Source organism: Spodoptera frugiperda, chromosome 26 (genome assembly GCF_023101765.2).
Source record: "Spodoptera frugiperda isolate SF20-4 chromosome 26, AGI-APGP_CSIRO_Sfru_2.0, whole genome shotgun sequence".
Taxonomy (NCBI): domain Eukaryota; kingdom Metazoa; phylum Arthropoda; class Insecta; order Lepidoptera; family Noctuidae; genus Spodoptera; species Spodoptera frugiperda.
In genome coordinates, this window is record NC_064237.1 from 4,015,402 (window position 1) to 4,032,817 (window position 17,416).

The 17,416-nt window shown below is 33.5% G+C and overlaps 1 protein-coding gene across 9 annotated transcripts in view; it reads left to right on the plus strand.

Annotated features, from left to right (window-relative positions):
* The first annotated feature begins 3,969 nt into the window (after positions 1-3,969).
* Positions 3,970-17,416, plus strand: part of LOC118264018 (voltage-dependent T-type calcium channel subunit alpha-1G) — a 125,721-nt gene continuing 112,274 nt past the window's right edge. For 6 of the 9 annotated variants that reach the window (XM_050704803.1, XM_050704797.1, XM_050704799.1 and 3 more), the window contains exon 1: positions 3,970-4,219. The gene's annotated coding sequence lies outside the window, so the exon portion shown is untranslated. The remainder of the gene's footprint in view (positions 4,220-17,416) is intronic. The other 3 variants (XM_050704800.1, XM_050704802.1, XM_050704805.1) reach the window with 1 other exon arrangement.

Here is a 17,416-nt window from a genome sequence, read left to right on the forward strand (position 1 = left end):
CTGGTGAATTTGTTTTTTTAACAGCTAATCTTTCCAACTGGGGTTGGATTCGTAAGAAATGGTTTGCGTTTTTGTAGTCTTATTCTTAAGGAAAGCTGTAAGTTAAATATCATGCTAAGAATCTCAGAAATGAGTGAATAGCGAGTCGCAGTTTTCTCACTACATTATATTCGTTTGAGCTCTTTGTTCAGTGTATTTTTTAAATTAACTTAAACTTTATACTGAATACCGCCCGCATTGAGCAAGCGTGGTAATTGAAGTAATGAAACAATGAATTTATTTTTGTAAATATGCTACAAAAGAGCAACTTTACACGTCAAGACGCTCAAAAGTTCTCCATGTGAGAAGTGGCCTTTGGTCAGCAGTCAGATAGGCTGCTGATGTGACATGTACGTACTAACATTAATTTGTGTTTTGCACGATAATCGTATTTTAAATGCCTACTGATGTCTTAAGTTGTTCTATTATGATAATAAGTGAAACTTTTTGCATTGACCGCCATACTCAGAGTCATTTAATGATTATTTTATGCATTCCTTAGCAATTGTTTTTAGAACCAAACTCTAACTGAGGAATAGTATATTAAATAATCATTAAATGACTCTGAGTACGGCAGTACGTATCAAGGCTCGGAACCGGTTTAAAAAATACCGGTTAATACCGGTTTATATCGGTTTTCCTCCGAACTTTTCTTAAGAACGTGAACATTAAAGAACTTTATTTTAACCTAAATTAACCGGTTTATTCGACGAGGGGCATGTCGGTACACGCGTTGAAATATTATTATTGAAATAAGCTGAACAGCGCGCGGCGTTTCTTTGATGTGCGTCGTATTAACCGGTTTTTATTGCTCTAAACCGGTTAATCCGAAAAAACCTTTATGAAAATACTGTTCCAAATACCGGTTTAAAAAACCGGTTTCGCGAACGAAACCCAATGTAAAGGTTTTGCGTACAAGTACATAATAACGGTTTGAAAATTTAACCGGTATCCGAGCCTTGGTACGTATCATTTTAATATTCTTGTCACAAAAGATCTTATCTCATTGTCATCAATGTATGTATTTTATATAGAAACATTATTTACTAAAAACACTACTTTTGTAAAACAAGAATGAGCTCTGTAAATCCCATGTACACAGATATGTAAATCCTACAGACGCTGGTTCTGTTTGCAACAGGTTTCCCTTCAATCCGGGTGAGATCCAGTCTCCGTGTTACAACCGTAATATACACACAGTTCTGGATATAACCAGTTCATATACATCCATTTAGGTAGTGAGTTTTAGATGAAGCTTGTACTGAGTAATCCCCAAAAGACATTTTTCTTAGAATGTTTTAGGTACTTGCCAAATAAAAAGATTTTTCTCTAAGGGTTACGATTTAGGAACATTATTCTATAAGTTTTCTATACGATAGATAAGTAAGAGCAAAACTGCAACCGATTGGTGACAATTTAGGCACCAATAACAATAATGTTATTTACAAACTAAGCACAATTACACCTCGACCTCTAATAAGCTAAGAAAAAAACTTAGTAGGTAGGTATTATAATGTAAATTCCTGATTCCAGAGATGAATACTTGTGTTGCTTATTTAAAGATCCTAATTAATAAGATGACGATGAAATGAATGAAATAATCGAAATATAATGTATTTAAAACCATTGAATTTCTAGTGCAATGAGATAAAAACACGCAGCTACCTAGATTTGCCGTGACCCATGGCGTGTAGGTCAGGGACGCAGTACTGGAACGCCATCAAACATTCAACAGTTACTAACAAATATGTTGATGACTATAGCAGTGTTAGGAAGCTGCAATACATCAACAATTGCTCCTTATTACATCAAATATTAATATTGTATGGGGTAATTTCATATCAGCAAGGAAAATGCTAAAACAAACCAATTGTACTAACCAAATATCAGTAAGGAATAAATTTAAAAACAATTTCGAGGGATTTCGAGCAATTTATTAGACAATTTGATTTGCACAATGGTTAGAATTCAATATTCGGCGGGAAACGATTTGCATTCGCTCCGAGGAGACCGACACTGTCGGAAGAAATCTTGATTCTAAGCTGTGTAAGTGTGTGCGTAGGAATGTGTAATGCCGACCTCCAAGGATGCCATTGTGCTCACTAACGCTGATTTTACACGAGTTTTCCTTCTACATTTTATTAAGTCAGACAGCTATTTAAAAAGGTAGGTAATCTTACGACGTGTAGTCTTTTTGTTTCAATGCTCATCTTAATTTTGTAAGGAAACAATTAGACTTGATATGTTAGTAAGTACCGAATGAAGAGAAATTAAAATAATTATAATATACCCAGAAATAATATACGTCGACAGAATTTTAATTACACAATGGATGTATATTAAATTACTTTTGCCGCAGAAATATAGGTCGGGTTTTTATAAAATAAATATGTTTTTAAGAAATAATTAATCAGTCATACAATACTCCTGTAAAATAATAAAAAGGTTTATTGCAGAAACTTGTACAAACTTTTACAGTTAAAATATAACATAGAGACCTCCTTTTAAGTAAATGATACATGTGCTAGGAGGCTCCACTTTTCAGTTACAATTTATAAAATAGTTAAAGTGGTGTACAAGGAAATTAATTATAATTGAACTAAAATCTAACTTTAAACAAAATAAAATAAAACTTATACCACAAACACAAAAAAGAGTGTGTGTAAGTTTATGTGTGTGCGTGTGCTGTATGTATCTGTTGGGATGTGTATGGTAATGTGAGTGTATGTGCGTATGATTCAGTTTGTGTGCGCGTGTATAAATGTGTGTGTGCGCATAAAATTTTTACAGCTCGTTATGACTATCATTGCTGCAAAGTTTCAATATCATCTAAGGTCTTTAGTTTTAGCCATTGGACAAGTGCCTGCACTTTTATACTCTTGGGATAGATGTAAATTTTTAATTTGTCACAATGAAAACGGCGAACCGATACGACCTTCAAGAAAATAGCATACTCCTTTTTAAAAGGCCGATAACGTATCTGTGACTCCTCTGGTGTTGCGGGTGTCCATGGGCGGCGCTGATCGCTTACTATCAGATGACTCGTTAGATCGCTTGCCACCTATTCCATAAAAAAAATGTAGTATTAGAGCTTTAATAGGGACGTAAAACAATAAGTAAATGAATGATAACTCTCTTAACTCTCAGTGGAATGTTTCTAGAGAACAAAGTTTTGCTATAACCTTATTTCATACATCGCTAGTTTGTGCGAGTTCCGATTTACTTGTTAATATTATTATGTTATTATATATCTGGGACGAACCGATAAGTTTCCCCATAAACCATTGTTTATCGAAATTCGATGCTGACGCCACCATCAATGTGGTTTTAACAGGTCATCTGTTATGGTATATTGTCTATTTATTAATTTGTCCACTCCGTAAATTGACTACAACCCGCCATAATTTTTCACCTCAAACACATCATTTTTCAATGTTACTTTAATTTCTGTAATGTTTGTTTTGACAGCCAATGTCACAATTAAAAGCCTAATATGTCACGATTAATTATGTCCACGGAGAATTCGTAATTTTAATTAATTTCATTGCGTACTTTATAGAAATATTACGAAACTAAAGATCCGCCTTTAAAACAATAGGTACACAAAAATAGACAACACTCGATGACGTATAAAATTCATGTTATAGTTGCATACGGCACTTATTTGTAATAACCGAAGATTTTTTGTTAAATTCCACCAGTGTAGATGTTTATCGTTACACGAAAATTTATGAATCTCCACCAAATTCCGGGAAGCGTTACACTGAGCGAGAAAAATGTAGCTATAGTGTATTAATCTGAAGTAGGTATACGCACACACGGTAATCGTGGCGCGCGAAAATCAATTCGGTTTGTCCATCAATAGCAGCTACTTAGTTCTGGATGTATGGGGACCGTACCTGTAACAGGTATCGGGGAAGGCAGGGCGGGCGGGAGCACAGGACCAGTGCACCCGCCGCCACCGCCCACTGAGCACGCCTCGCGCGCTCTCGGTACAACACGCGCCTACGAACCTATGCACAATATATAGTGGACAAGTGAACAGTTCTCAGTGTTATTTCATTTAAACGTGATTTGTTTTTTTACATATTTTTTTTTTCAACTTTTTTTTTCTTAGAGGTTTCTTTTTCACCGAGCGTTTCATGTTCGGCTACAAATTCTTCGTTCGCTTATTATAACGGTATGTATTTAATTACATAATTTACAATTTACGTTAATCATAAGATTATTATGTACTTAATCCGTTTACAAGTTAATTTCGACTAAGAAATACGGTGTAATTAATTATTCAATTACTCTTACGTACACATTAAGAGCAACGTTAAAACCTTTTCAAAAGCTCGTCATTTTTATTAACCGACTTCAAAAAAAGGAGGAGGTTCTCAATTCGACCGTATTTTTTTTTTTTTTTATGTGTGTTAAAAAGCTTTCTGTGAACATATATTTAATGCAATTTTAATAAAGGAATATTAACTATCTACATTAAAAAATTAATTATTTTGTGATGCGTGATTACAATAAAAAATTATAGAAAAAAAAACTTGAGAGTTTCTCAATGTTATTTTGAGCAGAGATAAGATTTATCGATTTTATTTTAAAAGCAAAATCCTCCAATATATTACTGAAAAAAAATCGATCGCCGATTTAATAGGGCTGCTTGTAATACAAGTTGGTTCACACGCTTGTAGGTAATTGTATAATGTCATCGTGTTAGCACAAGGATAGCGGACTCAGCCCTGGCTTAACTTGTTGCGTTCAATGCTAATGTAAGTTCATGTAAAATTTATAAAATTTTCTGCTACACACACATTTTTGTTAGGACCACAAAAAAAGATTTTTAAATATCGAACAACGAAAAAAAAGTGGTAACATTGTTTTAAAAATCGAATGCTTTAAGAAAAAGATAAATATGAACAGCAAGAAGTATTTACACAGCTAACAAACCTTCTTTTTATCAGAGAGTAACGTTCAATGTAAAAAAGATGCACCAATTAGTATTTCGTTACATTGTCTACAAAAGACAAGCATCCGTCGGAATATTATTTCAAAGCGTAACAAAATATTGCGATTTACATTTCCTTTACAAACAGTTTATTTTTAATTTAGATTTACAAAGACCAAAACTGCTTTGTGCCTCCTACGTATTTAAGTTTTTGTGTAACAAGAATTATTTTTATACTACTTTTTTATGAAAAGCAAAGATCCCTCGGGCTATGTCTATGAAAAATAATAGAAAAAGTTCTTTCTCATTAATGTCTAAATGTCAAATGAGTATCGAACGGCGGCGCCATCAAATGAGGAATGTGATTTGACCTTTTCACCATTTGACGATTTGATTTTCAAACTAATTTTAGACGTGCGCTGTACGATGTACGGTGAGTCAAAGTTCGACTACTCAGTACTTTAGCAAGAGTTCGAATATTTGGTTCAATCTAAATAGCTAATTGTTTTTGTATAGGTACTTAGGCCTTGCATTCCGTCGGATACATGTGATTAACGAGTAATATGTGGCTTTTTTCCGTCGAATGCATGTGATTCCTAATAGTTAAGATATATCGACACGATATGCGTTTATTAAAGTACATATTAATAGTTACTTTACATTTTAATATTCACAATTAAACAAATTACGCAGCTTCCTTTAATGGTGAAATCAGCGAAAATTTACACAATATTAGGTCATTCCACCGCAAACTAATAAAATCGTAATTAAATGAACATTGACTTAGTAATCGAGAGCCGGAAAATCAAAATATTAATTTAACATTAGACAGCATTATGTAAAGTCGAGTCCAGTCCACCGCATAAACTATCCCTTACAGTCGGGGCGAAACAATAGCACAAAATAGTTCCGATAACAATTTTCAGTAACCAAAACCAAATCAAGTTATTAAAGTTGTAGCGGATTCCAAGTTCGGTCACAAAGGATAATTCTTAGGGGACTGCTAATCTGTATTTTGGCCAAGTCCCAAGAGATTAGATATGGCAATGGTCCGCCGACTCTGTTGCCATCAACTTTGTATCTCTATAGCACCAAATCCGATTCTGTAAACATTCGCTGAACGCTAAACGGTCTAATGATGATTCAGTTTGTGAGTTTGGTACCCTTTTGATATGATTGTCAATTTTCCCCGACATCGTTACAAGTTAAACACCGAAACCTCTGCAGAATAATTGAGGATTACTCCAGAATAAGTCTGTTTCGTATAATAAAACCGTTATGCTAAATATTTATGTTTTGAGTTACATTATTTCAGTAAATGTTTTACATTGGAATGGGATTTACTTATATGAAAACGAAAGTCAAAAAGTTATTTAAGATGCAATGAGTGAGGTGTTTGGTTATTATGCAAATGGTGGTGTAGGTACAACGATGACTATTAAGTTAATCGTGTCATCATAAGATATAGAAAATTTTGCTTTAAGGACACAATTGTGTCTTGGTCCTAAACATATTACCTATAATTTTATTATAACATGCTTGAAATACACACAACGGGTCTATATCCTTTTCTAATATGATCTGAAAGCACTGTAAAACACTGTCCTTTGTATAAAGTTTATACAAATACTGTTAAATTCATACTAATACAGTTAGAGTTATACGAATACTGTTAAATTTATAGAAATATTGTTAAAAGACAGTATCTACACTATAAACCAATGATGAAGTCTAGTTGGGACATGGCCAGAAGAAAAAAGATAGATACTTCAATTTATTTATGCAGCCACTAGATTCTAGATAGTCAACCATAAAATAAATAATAAATATAAAATGTCTTCATAACCTGTCTGGGGTACTCGTATGCTGAACTTTTACTACCATATTTTAAAGTTCTATTTTTTTCGCGGAAAACTGAGGCGGAGAGCCAAAAGTTTGGACCGTTTTCTATATCGTCGACAAGACAAATTGTTGGAAACTTAAACTGAAAATTAAAGCTGGCACAAAGCCTAAGCTAAGAAAATATTCATAACGAACTCTTTCAGTAATGGAAATTGATACTTATGTTGGGGTATTGGAATTCATAATGCGCCAACAGTTTTCTTTTGCCCTTGACATTGGTTTGGGTAAATTGCAATATGGGTTTTCGCCAGATTAATGTAGAGGGAAAATTAAAGGAGATAAGAAATTAAGATTAATTGTAATCCTTGGTTTTCATATTCTTTATTAGAATTATGGGGTGTATTGTATTAACTGAGTGCTTTAATACGCAGCAGCTTATTTCACGATCACCATATTAAACTAAAAACACCGTCCTAAGTTATTCTATGGTTTTATTTTTAAAGTGGCATTATCTAAAACGAGGGTTCGTATAGCAGTAGCTAAGCACTATCTAGATTAGGACCATAAAAGCTTAGAGAAGTGATTAATATAAATTCGCACATCGCACATACGGTATATGGCCCTATTTCGTTCGACGCGGCAGACTTGTAATTGCGATGAAGGGCCATTCACTAGCAATATTAGTCAGGTTTATGATTTAGTTTGTGTTTTAATGAAATTCATATTCTCTGTGAAATAGCTCTTAGATGTATTTTGTTGTTAAATGAAACATATGAACGCTGAAGTATAGTATGGAGCGACTCATATATAGAATTAGTGCGGTTATCTTTAGCTTAGCAGTTATAATATGCTTGTTATAAAATTTCTTCGCCATCAAATGCGTAGGTGCAAACGATAAGGACATCTATATATAGGTTGAAATATTGGTAGTATAATTTAATACGATTATCATATCGGACAACATTAGATATAAGTTTTCAATTAAAAATTATCTTTATGGTGTACAGTACAGGTCATATATTTGTCATGTCTGGCCTAATACTGGAGAATGTTCTAGAGTGAGGTATAACCACGTTAGTCCTAAAACAATACATGTAAGTACCTAAATAAAGTACACGTGCCTGGTGTTGAAAAATCCATCACAGCGTGGATGTAATTTAGGTCACTTGTGTACGGTAATTAGGTTCAAAATTAACATAAGCTAGACCTAAACTTTCAGTAGGTAACAATTTATATGGAAATAAATTATCGCTGATATTGTACTTTGTAACTTATATTTTTGTACATACAAGTTATTTTGCATCGTCACTAAAACCCTTTCTCAATTTATAGTACAAAGATAGTGATCTACTTAAAACAATCGTCGCGAAAAATTGTAATTATCTAAAAACCTACTCCTAAAGATCTTACATAGATTAATTCTTTTATGCGTATAGGTATGACACGTATATAGGATGTAACACCTACAGGTTTACTGATCACATTGCTGAGAAGGCGAGTGTGATTCTACTATGTAAACATAGGCCCCTTCACAATATATAGGTACAAACAAGTTACAATAGACCGCGAGTAAATAAAATAAGACTTTCTCAAAATACATTTGAATAATTCGAAGTTGAAAAAAGTTGTCGAGAAAGGAGGTGGAGTCGAAAAACACTTGGCCGGGATACAAAAGGCTCCATACTATTATTTAACTTCATCGAATTTATATGCAACGGAACTTTATGTTCTGGTAAAGTGGGAGGAATACGGATTACATTTTATTGCGATATACAGGGTTTTACTGCAAATAAAACATCTTAGTGTACTTACGCAAGTTAAGTATGTGCTTAGCATACGGCTGATTAAAAAGGGTAGTAAAAGCTAGAAGTAGAGTGAATGTGGTCAATTTAATTGTTAGTGAGTGATGCTAATCTAAAAGATTTGATCTTATTCTTAACTCAACATTAGAGAAAAAAATGAACAGCAGTGTTCGATTTATTCACACAAGAATTTTAAATGTGGCAAATACATAGTGAAACTCTGCGTAACGTAACATACATAAGCAAATAAAACTCAACGAATGACACAATAACACTATAACTTTTCTTGAAAAAACATTTTTCCTCGATTTTTCCTGAATACAATAACAAGAGGAGTCGACGTTAATCTTGTTGATTGCTAAATTATGAACGATAGTGCGAATCTTCGGGGATGCTCGAGTCCGCCGGCGTTTCGATTTTTTCCGTTGAGAATTATTTATAGACAGCCGTAGCCTGAGTCGTACCTTCTCGCATCTGAGGTAAAGAAAACCCGGGGATTGTCGAGGGAGGCAGTACCCAGCTTTGTAACAATAGTTACTGCTCAGCCGGATTTAAGCGGTGACCCGAATACCTCTTAACAGTTAATTACGCTAGTAAAAGTTTGTACTACATTTTCTTGGTTACCTTGGCTTTTGATGTATTGATGATAGCATTTCATTTTCCATTTTTAATTAATTAATTTGTGAAATATATTTTAAAGGTATGTAATTTATTGACTTGTTAGCCTTTTTGCACTTTATTCACTGTTAATTGGACAGTTTGGTCTAGTCAAACCATAATTATCTTTTGACAATGTTAATTATTTTGTAAAAACTATATTATAACTAATGTTGTTACGTGAGGTCTTCTCGTACGTATTCAATTGTCTAGGTCAGTATCTAATACCGCAAAGTGGCTGATCTGTGGTGATCCACATCAATGCTAGCCTAGGAACAAAAGGAACAGACCAAGGTCGACTTGTTGAAGGGCAAGTCCACGTAATAAAATAAACATCGGATATATTTGATACCGATCCGTACAATAACAGTGGCAGTTTCACGGTCAGCTATATAAATGAACATATATCATTGGGGTAATAAAATTTTATGTCGGATTCCAGTTCTTCAACACTTCAGCCGCATTGGAACTTGCAGAAAATAGATCGATAACACGTTGCAAAATAACTGTTGCTACCTGACTTTTTCTCAGTTTTGTGACGCCATTTTTGTTTTTGTGTTACGTGTTATATGATGACTGGATCGTATAAGTTTTATTTGTTTATTTACATTTTTTCGGGAAATGTAAATCATGTGGTGAAAAGTTTCATCATCGACATTTTCTGCTACATAACCTGCATCGTCATAATCATCAACATTTCTCTGAATGGGAATGTCTAGACATAAGTTGCATGGACGGCGTTGATCGCTTACCATCAGGTGACTTGTCGCTCTGCTCGTTTGCAACCTATACGATGAAAAAAAGCATCTTCAATAGCACTATAAGTAACTTTTGGATGATGTAAAGACACAAACTATCGTCAAGAGTGGAGAAGAGAACAAGTGACGATTAAAATTATATCAGGTACTTTTTATAAATGTCGCTCACACAAAAACTATGTATATTAATATTTTTTATAACCCATTGAAATTTACACTTAGCTAAGCAAAATAAGTTCATCGATCTTCAAGTTCAAAAAGACAGCCGTATTAATTTCTTTTTATACAAGAGAAAACACACGACCGAACTCGATTCATCGATAAATTATCGACAACATATCGCTCAAGTTTTTCACATTTTTATCGCACGGTCGAATAAAACGGCTCCATTAGTAACGTACACAGGCGGGTAACTCGCCCCATGGGAATAGTAGCTGACAGAATTTTTATAAAAATATTGTACCACTCTATATGGGTGTTTGGTACTCTATAACAAATATGGTACGTACCGATGTTAGTTTAATCCTTTAATGTTTTTGATCGACTGTTTTCTTTTGGTTTGTTTGTTTGTATTTAAATATTATGAGTACATAAAATAATATCTATTCTAAACTTTATGCTTGAAAACCCTTCAATAAAAACTTAGGTTTATTATTTATAAAGGAGAATAGTTTCCAATAAATAATTCCTCTAAATCTTGATAACAGTGAACAGCCTTTCATTCTCGTCTTTATGGGACTTTGAAAGTCTAGAATACATAATAAAACGTATTGAATCCGTATGTACAAACATATTGGATTTGGTCGACATTCATGAGTGTCGCACTCATTCGTGCGAACCTGAGTAGTGGATATGTAAGGATTTGTCGACAAAGCTCTGTGCTCCCATTTCGAAAGAGATCTCTATACTGAAGTTACCTGTTGAAAACTTGTGAGTAAAATATTATTTGTTAGGATTTTTCGCTGGTTTTTATACCTCTTTTACTTTGAAATGAATCGTGGACAGCGCGTTGAATTTAGGACCCGGTATTGGTCCCGAGAGGAATTTGTGTATTGTGACTTTTAGTACAGTGAAACTGCGATGAATACGTGATACGTTCTTTAAATAATTTATGTGGAGCTTGCTTGTGTACTGTGGGCTTTTTATTTTGTACTGAAGGTCACGCTGTGGTTTCATTTCGATTATAATTTCATTGATGAATGCAGCATAAAGTGATTTACTTTTTACATACGTAAGTTTACCTCTACCTATAAATATAAACTATGTTATTTGCTACAAATTCCACCTTTAAGATAGCACACATAGAGTTTAGTTACGCTTACAAACTTTAGTTTATTTAATTTAATATTATATGAAGCATATTTAAAGTTAAACGTATGTAGGCGGCTTATGTGTTTGTCTGGTACTTAGCAAGCAAAACAGAACCACCTACTCATAGGGGTAAAATTACATTTAGAATGGCAGACTTAGAGACAAGAAGTTAATCGGCTTACAAGCTAGAGTTCATAATTTTTTCATGTTCAAGAATTAAATTAGTTGACACAAAGCCTTTTTGTGAGGATAAAACTAATAAAATATTGTAATTCAGATATATTAGGTGACAAAAAATAGAAAAAGGAGACCTCTTTTTTTAAACATAAAGTAGGTACTTTATGTTATGTCTATTTGCATAAATATTTAGTATGCAGATGTACTTTAATAAATAATGTATTGCTATAAAATATATTTCATACAATAAATTAATATTAATGATTCTGTAATTATATTCCACGATCTGATTAATAAACATTTTATTGTTACATTTTATCACGGAATAAAATCATTCCCTAATTGATTTACTAGTCACAAGTACAATAAATAAAACAACTGATTATAGTAGTAGGGTAAGAACATATAAAAAAGGATGAATGTTATTTTTGTCCTAAGTAGGCCGTAGCCTACGGCCCGTAGAGCATTATTTTACTTCAAGTTTTCACATAACATAAAGATGATTAAATATACATCGAGACAACATGAGAAATGTATAAACACATTACGATAACAAGAGCACTCCAGTTATCTCTTTCGCATGTTTTTATAATAAATTTATCGAATTCGCGCCTGTTCCCTCATTTGTATGTTTTTACACATATATTCTGCCAGGCTAATGTGCTTTAGAAACGATGAGAGCCTCCGAAGGTCGGAGGACACCTCTCTAGGGGAGGGGGGCATGCTACGAATTTTTAAAATCACAATACAGACCCAGGAATATAATAAAATACAATTCCGTCGAGAGCGCGCATTCAAAAGGGCCTCGTATCCAAAATTTTATTCACAAAAATCTTATTTTCATGTTTTTATAGCGGCACATATTTCATAAAATGCCTACAACGGCCATTCAGGAATTTTAATGGCTGTTTATTATGAAGACACAACAATGAACATAAATTAATATTTAGCCGAGAACCCCCTTATTTGTAAATCATTAGTCACGAAACAAGTGCGATTTACTTATTCAATGTACCGTGTGTATTGTGTAATGTCGTTTATTTATGTTTATTACTTATTTTGACTGCGCTAATTGGCAAGCTATAAAAAGTTTGTGTTTATTTTTACTTACCGTTTTATTAAGCACCAACCAAGCGGTATTTTTAACTTATTCGCTTAAATATTTGGCGAATGCATAAGCTTTAGCTGGAAATCACGCAATTCACCTACTTTTTATCGTGTATTTCTAGTAGTGTGATTTCTACCTTATGAGATAAATGTATATCATAAAATCAAAGAATACGAGATACAAAATATCCCTTTGCTTGCGACTCATATATTTCTAAGAAATTGTACATAATCTTATCTTTTGAATAAGAACTACAATTCTTTATCATTACTTTTTAGGAAAATATCTATTATTCGCAATAATATAAGTTAAAATACAAAAATAAAGTTATATTTTTAAAGCGTTAATACTTATCAAATTAATTATTATGCTATTGGCTTACTCACGTAATTGTTTGACGAGAAACTCGACTAGTTTCAAGCCATGCTAGAGGCTCATATTCATGAGCAGCATGCAGTGTCAATACCTATCAAACTTGGCAACTACAATAAACATCAAAACAATATTGGTTAATATAGAGACAAGATACACACACACACTGACAGGCACGGATCTCAATCTATTGTAACAGTTAACATGTAGACCGTACATAGTCGGTTCCGTGCTTGGAAGATAAATGCGCTGTCCGTACTCCATACTGATCATTGATGCATCGCTGTTGAGCGAACGATATCTGTATTCAACTGGGAACTGTAATATTCTCAGTTGATATTAGACTATTACCTAAGTGGCCGGGTAATTATTTATAGAGAATTAGTTCCTTGTATAATATGGTATGTTGGTTTTCAAACATTTTAAATTAATAATTCTATAATTGTTGGTGAAAATCGACTGTCCGACTATGAGCATCTTCATATTCATATTCATTTATTTGCTTTCCACAATGTATGTACAATTGTACATAGATGTTCTTAAAGGTAAAAGTAACAATTATGGACCCAGTTTGGACACAGCAATTTTAAAGATATAAAAGTTCAGTTCAGTTCTTCCACTTGCACTTGCACTAGTTTAACATTAAATACGTAAAAATCACACGAGAGCTTACCATTGTTGAATACTACACCTGACTGGTGGTTAGTGAGTTGAAGATCGCCGACAGATTCAGGTTTATTAGCGGTTTATAACTTCCCACTATCATCAACTTAATTTCAGAGATGAACTCAAAATAACATCACCATTTCGCAGAGCAAAAGGGCTGTTATAAAATTTTGATAATAGAATTCATAATACTGTGCCGTCTGCTCGAGTTTCCAACTAACTTAATTGATAAATACTTAATCACTTCAACGATCAATTCTCCGGAGCACGAGAAAGAGAGAGAGAGAGAGAGAGAGAGAAGGAGAATTGTCAAAAAGTTCAAATTACTTCATTTGAAATTTTCGACAGGTTATCCAGACTGTTTACTGTGATGAATTATTAAATTGTATTACATTCATTACTGATTTATTTACTTTATTTTTGTAATTGGGTCAGGTCGACATTGATGCATACCAAAATATACGAATTATGTACGTAAAAATCATCCGATTCAAATTCACTCAAATGATTTCTATCCATTTTACTATTTGATATCGTAATTATTATAAATTATAAACCATTGACAATTACAATTATTATAAACTAATTGACATCATCAAAACCGAACAAAATACCATAACACTTGTTTACTCTCACTTCCACAAACAACATAATAGAGAGGTAGACACATCTTCCTCTAGTTCAGCAACAAATCAACAAATTGGCTCGACAAACTCATCATTCGTAACATGAGTAACATCCTACAACATACAGCATAATCACACGTCGTTTAACAGAACACAGGACCTAGTGCGATTTTGTTTTAATATAATGTGATCGACACGTTTATGACGTTCGGCGCTCTGATTGGCCAGCTCCAATGAACCAACCAATCAGAGAGCTAAACGCTGTAACGTTAATGTATAAAAACCTTTGCACTATGCCCTCGGCAACACAAACAGATCAACAAAGCAAAACGTATCGATTGACGCATTCACCGGCTTTCTATAGCCAACTGACGAATGATTAATGATTGCTCTCACCGAGTTTATCAAAGTGTACCCTGATGCTGTATTTGTGGTTATCCTGTTTCCCATTTGCTATAAAATTCGTATTTTTTCCTGGATATAAAAAAGGTGTGATTTTATTTTGTGGTTTCTGCGTGTGTTGGGTAAACTGTGGTCAGATTGTTTCTTTTAGAAATCTATATAGGAGATAGCTTTCAGAAGTATGAAATTGTCTCTAATTCGAAGCTTTTATGTATCAAGCGAAAAAAATCATCTTGATAAGATTTTTCTAAATAAAGTGACACATTTTTCAAATATTCTTTGTAACTAACAAGTGTTGCAGAATGTCAAGCATTATAAAATGTTGCCGAGGAAGCTACAGACTGCTTTATCGAGTTTCAGCTCGTACAAAAGCTATTATTTTAAACTTGAGGACAGCCATTCTAAATAGTTCAACTGTATGGACATTCAGAAGTAAAACTCATTAAAAGTTGGGAAGGTTATCATATCAATATTACATTAATTGTACATTTTAAATAAAATAGTTACTTATGTTTTAAATAGCTATTTCCTACGCATTGTCTTTCCTTAAACATGTCACGATTTTATCTTAAGCCTAAAAGTATTTCAAATTCTTAGGTGCAAGCGTTTTGCCAATTTCATCAAAAACCTATCGTAACATCAAAAAGCCTTGTCCACGTTAGCAAACCTATACATAATTCAATACTTAAAAAAAACAAAGAAATCGACAGAACAATTGAAAGCTACAAACGTAATCGAAATTCAAGCGTCCGAAAAATCCGTTCATTGTTTTTGAAGCTGTGAAGCAGTATTAAGTAAATCGGCGGCAACAATTGCTGACTTTCACAGGCAGACAAGAATGCTTCAGATATATATTATTGGATTATTTTCTGGGCTACAAACGAACAAGGTTTTCGGGTCAAGAGTTGCGGCTTCGAGTGCGCGTGCTCCGGTCGGCAGCTGGTCGTTACGCGTACCAATGTTTACAAATCACCAAATAGCAGAATTATGCTCTCTGCTCGCTTCACAGTTATGCTCGAATTGCCTGATAATGAATTGACGAAAACCTATTTCCAATGGTTTTGGTCACTGATTTTCAGCAAACCCGATTATTGCAAATGGAAATGGTTGCTAATAATGCTGATAATATATTTATAGATCTGACGCAGCTTCATAAACATGTATAACGTCAAAATATTGAGTACATATGTACTCGTAGTCCAGTAAATTAATAGTATGAAATGAACGTCAATTATTTATGGTAATGAAATTGTTTATATGAAATTCCTGGCGGCAAGTTGACCTAATTTCACGCACAACAGAATAAAATATAATGAAATAGAATCAATCATAGTAAAAATTTTGATTTAAAAATTGTAGGTAATTTTTTTATCGTTATCTTTTTCCAATTGTCCGAATAGATTACTGGATTACTGGAATTCATTATCGAAATCTGATCGAAAGAGATTGCCCCTGATACTTTTATCGTCTCACCCGTTAAACTTTCCTCTCCCAATTTAGATACACTCTATTCTTTGAATTTTCCTCAAATCTTAAGAAACACAACAAATCCTAATTCTTAATGGACTGATAAAAATCTTATTAATTTGCATACCTTCGTTGTAGGAATATTGAGCCATGAATATTCATGTTTTAGGCATCCAGAATTTAAGCTAGCTATGATTGATTATAGGGTACATATACCATATAAGCAGCATCTTAATTCGGTTTTGATTCACTTATTTTTTATTAAGAATATGTCTCGTCCCAGTCAATGGTTTTCCTGTACTATGTATAGGAGTGTTATTATCTTAACCACACATTTTAGCAGGTACTCTGTCTTGTAATACCAGTATCTATAGTAAAATATTAAATCCAGCATAAAACCACCCACTATGCATAATCCGCATCAGAAATAAAATAAAAAAACAAAAAAACATCGTCGAGTCGAAAAGAAAATCCGAGAGTAAAAATGATAAATTTTATTAAAAAATAATTGGAATACCTCACCATTCATACAGAAGCAATTACGCAAATATCATCATAACGGGAATATGCGAAAGGAATCCGCAACAGATAACGTATTCTACAGAGCATTATAAAAGTAAAAAGGTCGCCATTACCTTTTACACCCTTCCATTCGGGCGGAAAATATCGTGGACCGAAAAATTCAATAATATAAAGTTGTCGGACGAAATGTGAGCGTACAGAGATAAGATCGGGTGATTTCTACGTGATTTGTCGCGAAGAGATGGGATGCTGCTACCATGACGCTGATCTATTGTGATCGAGAACCCGAAGGTCGTTCTAGCTGAATATTATCCGACAGCCAACCGCTCGTGGTTCCGAGTTCCGATATCGAGGAACGCTTCGATTTTTTTATTGAATGTTCTTCTTGTTAGTCTAAAGGCAGGTTGTGGAATACGGATGTTGGGGTCGATAAGAATTTTCGTGAAAGTTTTCGTGAAATATAAGGCCGACAATAACATTTGGTTTAATTTATTATGGTAGAAAACAGCGATTGATACCCTCGTTATTGATCTCTGTCTGCGATTCAAACGAATTGAAATAAACATCATCTTGTTTCAACTTTAACTAACAACAACACAATTTTATACGCAGTACACTGTATCAATATAAAAAATGTAGAAAGAAATTATTTTCTGGTATAAAATTCTATTGGAACTTATAAACTAAGCTACACACGAGTCGAGTCTACTAGAAATAAAATGGCA